Here is a 7632-nt window from a genome sequence, read left to right as displayed (position 1 = left end):
CGCAGAACATCAGGTGGCAGACGGCCGGTCACTCAGGGCCACAGGCCCCTGAACACTAATGCTGACCCTTTTCCCAGGTAAGCACAACTCAGCAGTCCAGGTTCATGTGGCAGATGGCAGGAGACACGTGCCGAGGCCAAAGGGCTGGAGTTGGAACTGGTGCCAGCTTGGGTCTGCACGGCGTATTTGGCAATGCAGCATTTCAGCAGGCAGCCGGCCACTAACGGCCCCTGGGCCTCCTGAACACCAATGCCGCCCTTTGCACAGCTAAGTGTAACTCACCAGCTCAAGTTTCTGATCACAGGGTGCTGCAGGCATTTCTGACTCTCAAACCAGCCTGACTTTGCAGTGGTGGCAGCTTGGATCCACGAGGCATCCTGCGCAATGCGGAATTTCAGCAGGCAGCCGGTCACTCCACGCCACAGGCCCCTGAACACTAGTGCTGACCCTTTTCCCAGGTAAGCAAACCTCAGCAGCCCAGGTTCGTGTGCCAGATTGATGGAGGCGCTTGGGACTCTCAAACGAGCTGGACTCGGCACAGATTGCAGCGTAGGTCCAGGAGGCATCCTGCGCAATGCGGACATTCAGCAGACAGCCGGTCACTCCGGGCCACAGGCCCCTGAACACTAGTGCTGACCCTTTTCCCAGGTAAGCAAACCTCAGCACACCAGGTTCATGTGGCAGATGGCAGGAGACACGTGCCGAGGTCAAATGGCTGGAGTTGGAACTGGTGCCAGCTTGGGTCTGCTAGGCGTATTTGGCAATGCAGCATTTCAGCAGGCAGCCGGCCACTAACAGCCCCTGGGCCTCCTGAACACCAATGCCACCCTTTACACAGCTAAGTGTAACTCACCAACTCAGGTTTCTGATGGCAGGGTGCTGCAGGCATTTCTGACTCTGAAACCAGCCTGACTTTGCAGTGGTGGCAGCTTGCGTCCAGGAGGCATCCTGCGCAAGGCGGAATTTCAGAAGGCAGCCGGTCACTCCACGCCACAGGCCCCTTAAAATTAGTGCTACCCTTTTCCCAGGTAAGCAAACCTCAGCAGCCCAGGTTGGTGTGGCAGATTGCTGCAGGCGCTTGGGACTCTGAAACCAGCCTGATTTTTTGGTCGTAGCAACTTTGGTCCGGGAGGCATCCTGCACAACGCAGAACATCAGGTGGCAGACGGCCGGTCACTCCGGGCCACAGGCCCCTGAACACTAGTGCTGACCCTTTTCCCAGGTAAGCACAACTCAGCACACCAGGTTCATGTGGCAGATGGCAGGAGACACGTGCCGAGGTCAAATGGCTGGAGTTGGAACTGGTGCCAGCTTGGGTCTGCTAGGCGTATTTGGCAATGCAGCATTTCAGCAGGCAGCCGGCCACTAACAGCCCCTGGGCCTCCTGAACACCAATGCCACCCTTTACACAGCTAAGTGTAACTCACCAGCTCAGGTTTCTGATGGCAGGGTGCTGCAGGCATTTCTGACTCTCAAACCAGCCTGACTTTGCAGTGGTGGCAGCTTGGATCCACGAGGCATCCTGCGCAATGCGGAATTTCAGCAGGCAGCCGGTCACTCCACGCCACAGGCCCCTGAACACTAGTGCTGACCCTTTTCCCAGGTAAGCAAACCTCAGCAGCCCAGGTTCGTGTGCCAGATTGATGGAGGCGCTTGGGACTCTCAAACGAGCTGGACTCGGCACAGATTGCAGCGTAGGTCCAGGAGGCATCCTGCGCAATGCGGACATTCAGCAGACAGCCGGTCACTCCGGGCCACAGGCCCCTGAACACTAGTGCTGACCCTTTTCCCAGGTAAGCAAACCTCAGCAGCCCAGGTTGTGTGGCAGATTGCTGCAGGCGCTTGGGACTCTGAAACCAGCCTGATTTTGTGGTGGTAGCAACTTTGGTCCGGGAGGCATCCTGCACAACGCAGAACATCAGGTGGCAGACGGCCGGTCACTCCGGGCCACAGGCCCCTGAACACTAGTGCTGACCCTTTTCCCAGGTAAGCAAAACTCAGCAGTCCAGGTTCATGTGGCACATGGCAGGAGACACGTGCCGAGGCCAAAGGGCTGGAGTTGGAACTGGTGCCAGCTTGGGTCTGCACGGCGTATTTGGCAATGCAGCATTTCAGCAGGCAGCCGGCCACTAAGGGCCCCTGGGCACAGGAGAGAAATGCCACCCTCTACACAAGGAAGTGTAACTCACCAGCTCAGGTTTCTGTTCGCAGGGTGCTGCAGCCATGTGTGACTCTCAAGCCTGCCTGACTAAAAGGTGGTGGCAGCTTGCATGCCGGAGGCATCCTGCGCAAGGCCGAATTTCAGCAGGCAGACGGCCACTAAGGGCCCCTGGGCACAGAATACCAATGCCAAATCTACACAAGGAAGTGTAACTCACCAGCTCAGGTTTCTGATGGCAGGGTGCTGCAGGCATTTCTAACTCTCAAACCAGCCTGACTTTGCAGTGGTGGCAGCTTGGATCCACGAGGCATCCTGCGCAATGCGGACATTCAGCAGACAGCCGGTCACTCCGGGCCACAGGCCCCTGAACACTAGTGCTGACCCTTTTCCCAGGTAAGCAAACCTCAGCAGCCCAGCTTGGTGTGGCAGATTGCTGCAGGCGCTTGGGACTCTGAAACCAGCCTGATTTTGTGGTGGTAGCAACTTTGGTCCAGGAGGCATCCTGCACAACGCAGAACATCAGGTCACAGACAGCCGGTCACTCAGGGCCACAGGGCCCCTAAAACAAGTGCTGACCCTTTTCCCAGGTAAGCAAACCTCAGCAGCCCAGGTTCGTGTGCCAGATTGATGGAGGCGCTTGGGAATCTCAAACGAGCTGGACTCGGCACAGATTGCAGCGTCGGTCCAGGAGGCATCCTGCGCAATGCGGACATTCAGCAGACAGCCGGTCGCTCCGGGCCACAGGCCCCTGAACACTAGTGCTGACCCTTTTCCCAGGTAAGCAAACCTCAGCAGCCCAGGTTGGTGTGGCAGATTGCTGCAGGCGCTTCGGACTCTGAAACCAGCCTGATTTTTTGGTGATAGGAACTTTGGTCCAGGAGGCATCCTGCACAACGCAGAACATCAGGTGGCAGACGGCCGGTCACTCAGGGCCACAGGCCCCTGAACACTAGTGCTGACCCTTTTCCCAGGTAAGCAAACCTCAGCACACCAGGTTCATGTGGCAGATGGCAGGAGACACGTGCCGAGGCCAAAGGGCTGGAGTTGGAACTGGTGCCAGCTTGGGTCTGCACAGCGTATTTGGCAATGCAGAAATTGCAGCAGGCAGCCAGCCACTAAGGGCCCCTGGGCACAGGAGAGAAATGCCACCCTCTACACAAGGAAGTGTAACTCACCAGCTCAGTTTCCTGATGGCAGGTTGCTGCAGGCATTTGTGACTCTTAAACCTGCCGGACCTTGCGGTGGTGGCAGCTTGGATCCACGAGGCATCCTGCGCAATGCGGAATTTCAGCAGGCAGCCGGTCACTCCAGGCCACAGGCCCCTGAACACTAATGCTGACCCTTTTCCCAGGTAAGCAAACCTCAGCACACCAGGTTCATGTGGCAGATGGCAGGAGACACGTGCCGAGGCCAAAGGGCTGGAGTTGGAACTGGTGCCAGCTTGGGTCTGCACGGCGTATTTGGCAATGCAGCATTGCAGCAGGCAGCCGGCCACTAAGGGCCCCTGGGCACAGGAGAGAAATGCCACCCTCTACACAAGGAAGTGTAACTCACCAGCTCAGGTTTCTGTTCGCAGGGTGCTGCAGCCATGTGTGACTCTCAAGCCTGCCTGACTAAAAGGTGGTGGCAGCTTGCATGCCGGAGGCATCCTGCGCAAGGCCGAATTTCAGCAGGCAGCCGGCCACTAACGGCCCCTGGGCCTCCTGAACACAAATGCCGCCCTTTACACAGCTAAGTGTAACTCACCAGCTCAGGTTTCTGATGGCAGGGTGCTGCAGGCATTTCTGACTCTCAAACCAGCCTGACTTTGCAGTGGTGGCAGCTTGGATCCACGAGGCATGCTGCGCAATGCGGAATTTCAGCAGGCAGCCGGTCACTCCGGGCCACAGGCCCCTGAACACTAGTGCTGACCCTTTTCCCAGGTAAGCAAACCTCAGCAGCCCAGGTTGGTGTGGCAGATTGCTGCAGGTGCTTCGGACTCTGAAACCAGCCTGATTTTTTGGTGATAGGAACTTTGGTCCAGGAGGCATCCTGCACAACGCAGAACATCAGGTGGCAGACGGCCGGTCACTCCGGGCCACAGGCCCCTGAACACTAGTGCTGACCCTTTTCCCAGGTAAGCACAACTCAGCAGTCCAGGTTCATGTGGCAGATGGCAGGAGACACGTGCCGAGGCCAAAGGGCTGGAGTTGGAACTGGTGCCAGCTTGGGTCTGCACGGCGTATTTGGCAATGCAGAAATTGCAGCAGGCAGCCGGCCACTAAGGGCCCCTGGGCACAGGAGAGAAATGCCACCCTCTACACAAGGAAGTGTAACTCACCAGCTCAGTTTCCTGATGGCAGGTTGCTGCAGGCATTTGTGACTCTTAAACCTGCCGGACCTTGCGGTGGTGGCAGCTTGGATCCACGAGGCATCCTGCGCAATGCGGAATTTCAGCAGGCAGCCGGTCACTCCAGGCCACAGGCCCCTGAACACTAGTGCTGACCCTTTTCCCAGGTAAGCAAACCTCAGCACACCAGGTTCGTGTGGCAGATGGCAGGAGACACGTGCCGAGGCCAAATGGCTGGAGTTGGAACTGGTGCCAGCTTGGGTCTGCACGGCGTATTTGGCAATGCAGCATTTCAGCAGGCATCCGGCCACTAACAGCCCCTGGGCCTCCTGAACACCAATGCCGCCCTTTACACAGGGAAGTGTTACTCACCAGCTCAGGTTTCTGATCGCAGGGTGCTGCAGGCATTTCTGACTCTCAAACCAGCCTGACTTTGCAGTGGTGGCAGCTTGCGTCCAGGCGGCATCCTGCGCAATGCGGACATTCAGCAGACAGCCGGTCGCTCCGGGCCACAGGCCCCTGAACACTAGTTCTGACCCTTTTCCCAGGTAAGCAAACCTCAGCAGCCCAGGTTGGTGTGGCAGATTGCTGCAGGCGCTTGGGACTCTGAAACCAGCCTGATTTTGTGGTCGTAGCAACTTTGGTCCGGGAGGCATCCTGCACACCGCAGAACATCAGGTGGCAGACGGCCGGTCACTCAGGGCCACAGGCCCCTGAACACTAATGCTGACCCTTTTCCCAGGTAAGCAAAACTCAGCAGCTTAGGTCCTTGTGGCAAATGGCAGGAGACACGTGCCGAGGCCAAAGGGCTGGAGTTGGAACTGGTGCCAGCTTGGGTCTGCACGGCGCATTTGGCAATGCAGAAATTTCAGCAGGCAGCCGGCCACTAAGGGCCCCTGGGCACAGGAGAGAAATGCCACCCTCTACACAAGGAAGTGTAACTCACCAGCTCAGTTTCCTGATGGCAGGTTGCTGCAGGCATTTGTGACTCTTAAACCTGCCGGACCTTGCGGTGGTGGCAGCTTGGATCCACGAGGCATCCTGCGCAATGCGGACATTCAGCAGACAGCCGGTCACTCCGGGCCACAGGCCCCTGAACACTAGTGCTGACCCTTTTCCCAGGTAAGCAAAACTCAGCAGCCCAGGTTCATGTGGCACATGGCAGGAGACACGTGCTGAGGCCAAAGGGCTGGAGTTGGAACTGGTGCCAGCTTGGGTCTGCACGGCGTATTTGGCAATGCAGCATTTCAGCAGGCAGCCAGCCACTAACGGCCCCTGGGCCTCCTGAACACCAATGCCGCCCTTTACACAGCTAAGTGTAACTCACCAGCTCAGTTTCCTGATGGCAGGGTGCTGCAGGCATTTCTGACTCTCAAACCAGCCTGACTTTGCAGTGGTAGCAGCTTGGATCCACGAGACATCCTGCGCAATGCGGACATTCAGCAGACAGCCGGTCGCTCCGGGCCACAGGCCCCTGAACACTAGTGCTGACCCTTTTCCCAGGTAAGCAAACCTCAGCAGCCCAGGTTCGTGTGCCAGATTGATGGAGGTGCTTGGGAATCTCAAACGAGCTGGACTCGGCACAGATTGCAGCGTCGGTCCAGGAGGCATCCTGCACAATGCGGACATTCAGCAGACAGCCGGTCGCTCCGGGCCACAGGCCCCTGAACACTAGTGCTGACCCTTTTCCCAGGTAAGCAAACCTCAGCAGCCCAGGTTGGTGTGGCAGATTGCTGCAGGCGCTTCGGACTCTGAAACCAGCCTGATTTTTTGGTGATAGCAACTTTGGTCCAGGAGGCATCCTGCACAACACAGAACATCAGGTGGCAGACGGCCGGTCACTCAGGGCCACAGGCCCCCGAACACTAATGCTGACCCTTTTCCCAGGTAAGCAAAACTCAGCAGCCCAGGTTGGTGTGCCAGATTGATGGAGGCGCTTGGGACTCTGAAACCAGCCTGATTTTGTGGTGGTAGCAACTTTGGTCCGGGAGGCATCCTGCACAACGCAGAACATCAGGTGGCAGACGGCCGGTCACTCAGGGCCACAGGCCCCTGAACACTAATGCTGACCCTTTTCCCAGGTAAGCAAAACTCAGCAGCCCAGGTCCTTGTGGCAAATGGCAGGAGACACGTGCCGAGGCCAAAGGGCTGGAGTTGGAACTGGTGCCAGCTTGGGTCTGCTAGGCGTATTTGGCAATGCAGCATTTCAGCAGGCAGCCGGCCACTAACGGCCCCTGGGCCTCCTGAACACCAATGCCGCCCTTTACACAGCTAAGTGTAACTCACCAGCTCAGGTTTCTGATGGCAGGGTGCTGCAGGCATTTCTGACTCTCAAACCAGCCTCACTTTGCAGTGGTGGCAGCTTGGATCCACGTGGCATCCTGCGCAATGCGGACATTCAGCAGACAGCCGGTCACTCCAGGCCACAGGCCCCTGAACACTAGTGCTGACCCTTTTCCCAGGTAAGCAAACCTCAGCAGCCCTGGTTCGTGTGCCAGATTGATGGAGGCACTCGGGAATCTCAAACGAGCTGGACTCGGCACAGATTGCAGCGTCGGTCCAGGAGGCATCCTGCGCAATGTGGACATTCAGCAGACAGCTGGTCACTCCAGGCCACAGGCTTCTGAACACTAGTGCTGACCCTTTTCCCAGGTAAGCAAACCTCAGCACACCAGGTTCATGTGGCAGATGGCAGGAGACACGTGCCGAGGCCAAAGGGCTGGAGTTGGAACTGGTGCCAGCTTGGGTCTGCACGGCGTATTTGGCAATGCAGAAATTTCAGCAGGCAGCCGGCCACTAAGGACCCCTGGGCACAGGAGAGAAATGCCACCCTCTACACAAGGAAGTGTAACTCACCAGCTCAGGTTTCGGATCGCAGGGTGCTGCAGGCATTTCTGACTCTCAAACCAGCCTGATTTTGCAGTGGCGGCAGCTTGCGTCCAGGCGGCATCCTGCGCAATGCGGAATTTCAGCAGGCAGCCGGTCACTCCACGCCACAGGCCCCTTAAAATTAGTGCTACCCTTTTCCCAGGTAAGCAAACCTCAGCAGCCCAGGTTGGTGTGGCAGATTGCTGCAGGCGCTTGGGACTCTGAAACAAGCCTGATTTTGTGGTCGTAGCAACTTTGGTCCGGGAGGCATCCT

Source organism: Zonotrichia albicollis (genome assembly GCF_047830755.1).
Source record: "Zonotrichia albicollis isolate bZonAlb1 chromosome Z unlocalized genomic scaffold, bZonAlb1.hap1 SUPER_Z_unloc_1, whole genome shotgun sequence".
Lineage (NCBI taxonomy): Eukaryota > Metazoa > Chordata > Aves > Passeriformes > Passerellidae > Zonotrichia > Zonotrichia albicollis.
The sequence above is the reverse complement of the archived record's forward strand: the minus strand, read 5'-3'. Positions refer to the sequence as shown.